Source organism: Octopus bimaculoides, chromosome 7 (genome assembly GCF_001194135.2).
Source record: "Octopus bimaculoides isolate UCB-OBI-ISO-001 chromosome 7, ASM119413v2, whole genome shotgun sequence".
Classification (NCBI taxonomy): domain Eukaryota; kingdom Metazoa; phylum Mollusca; class Cephalopoda; order Octopoda; family Octopodidae; genus Octopus; species Octopus bimaculoides.
Genome location: NC_068987.1, coordinates 35,211,110 through 35,213,664, shown reverse-complemented (window position 1 = coordinate 35,213,664; position 2,555 = coordinate 35,211,110).

Genomic DNA, 2,555 nt, shown 5'->3' with positions numbered 1-2,555 from the left:
ATATATATATAGCAAGAGAGAGAGGGCGAAAGAGAGAGAGCTCCATGAAAGCATTCTTGAAGTTTGTTTCTTAATTTAGAGACATTTTATTGATACTTTAGCAAGAATTGGCATGTAAGTGAAAAAAAATTACACCAAATGTTGTAAAATAAACGGAGATGAGCTCTAGAAAATGTGTAATATAACATTTTAGTCTTCAAACAGAAACCCGGAATAGTCAGGTCCAAGTTACTAAGTGGGGAAACACAAGAAGTCCAGAATAGCTACTGGAAAGATGACGGCTAGCGCTAAAGTCAAATCCCATGGTGTAGTTTGATGTGAGATTGGCATTTCAGCTACAGCAGATGCATCGTGGACATCGTGGCTGGAGAGGAGGTTGGTAGCATTTCGATGCCTGCTGTGTCTTTGTGGAGACTCAGAATCTGACAGAGGCAATGCCGGTTAGGCTGTGCGTAAATGTGTAAAAGACATGTATGAGTACTTGGATATGAGTGTGCTATTATTTGTATGAACGTGTGTATGTATGTATGTATGTATGCATGTATGTGTGCGTGCAAATATATAAGTATGGGTACCTGTGCGTATGGGCCTATGTACAGGCATATGCGAGCGTAGTCACAACAGCGCTGCTAGTGGGATGTAGGCGTTGCATTGAGGTTTGGTGGTGTGAGTGGAGCGAAGAGGGGATCAGTATACGTATATAGTTGTGTGTATATGTGTGTATGCATGTGTGTGCACATATGTGCATAAATTTTTATGTGCTTATTTGTATGCGCACAACACGTATATGGAGGTCACAGGGGGTGCATAGGTTAATGGGGTTGGTCTGCGGTCTGCATTGGCATTAGTGGTGCGAACCCCTGTTGTTGGTTATGGAGCAGCCAGTTCTGAGGAGCAGCTAATCTCAAGGTGGTATATCTTAGTTGTCGGCAGCAGTTGACTTGAAGTTGACCAGGAGGTACGTCTAATTGCAGCAATAAGATAGTTCATGTTTTCTCCTAATCGATATCGCAGGTTGGTAGAGAATATGCAATATTTCACTGAGACGCAGCTGGCAATTGTATATGAATATATAGGTGCGACGAGCAACAGTTTCAAGAATCGCTGGAGAAACCTAATTGAGTAAGTTTGAAAGATGTGCAAAAGACAATGCTCATCACTCGCCGACCTAATATGACTCTTCAAATTGAAGGTAAGATACAGCACAACTTAGCACAACGAAATGCATAACCATATAATGTATACTCAAATGCGTGTAACCTGAAAAAAGCATTTGACATTATAGTTTGCAATGCCAGCATCAACAAAGATTCTGAAATTGACCTAACAAGTAACCATAGTTTTAAAATCTCGTTTGTAGATTTGGAAGAGATCTGTATATTAAAAATGTACTGATAGAGGATTTTTTTGTGTATCTAAATAATAAAATTTCATAATAATTTGTATGTGTGTAAAATTATTTGGGTGAAAATAAAAACCTACTGGATGATGTACTGATATACATGAAGCAGAGGTTAAAGATGATGAAAAAAAGGACTTTGATTCACTAGGCTATTGATTACTTGATCGAAAGATCGGTCAAGCAATCTAATCGTTAATTGCTTAACTTTTGAAGTAGTTAAGTAACTATACGGCGAGAACGTTAAAAAGCGTGTTCATTAAAAAAACATAGAAGAATGAAGCAACCTCTCTTTCAAGACATTTATTCACATCGCGAATCAAGCGAGACAAAACAAAAATGTAGTTATACATATTTACATTTTTTATATATTTACACATACATACATACATGCATAAATACATACATACACGCATGTACATATATGCATACATACATGCATACATGCATACATACATACATGTATACATACATACATAAACGAGAAATTCTGTCCATCCCTCCGTCCGGGACCATGGATCTCATTCTGCGTTTACTCTACATATATATATATCCCTGTTTGTAATCAGGATGATCCCGGAATTACAAATCTGCACTCCATTCGATTCTTGAACATTCAGGATTGGGATCAGGTTTGAATGAGTATTTGTTATATGCTAACACTTGAAAATTCGAATAGAAAAAAAAAAAAAAAAATCCCAAAATTTGCGAAGTTACAAGTCTTTCATTGAAACCGAATTTAAAGTAATAGCATATTTGAAGGGTACCAATAAATAATTTATTATTACTGCTCTCCGTATTTTGGAGCCACAGACCCAATTACCGCTCCGCATATGCTATCTTAAAGTCAGCATGGAGTGCAGCTTTGAAGTTAGTGTGTGTGTGTGGGTGTGTGTGTGTGTGTGTGTGTGTATGTGTACAATTTACAGAACAGCAACTAAGAGTTTCATACTGTAAAGATACAATAATTCGATAGATTTTTGTTACATTCATGAAACTATTAGCAGCTCTTTTGTAAATTATGTATATTGAATGTTATTTATCCCTCGGCGGAGAACGTGTTTTGAATGATCCTCCCTATATGACGGAAGATGAAACTCTATATACATGTACATAATCATATACATATATATATCGATACATACATACATATATG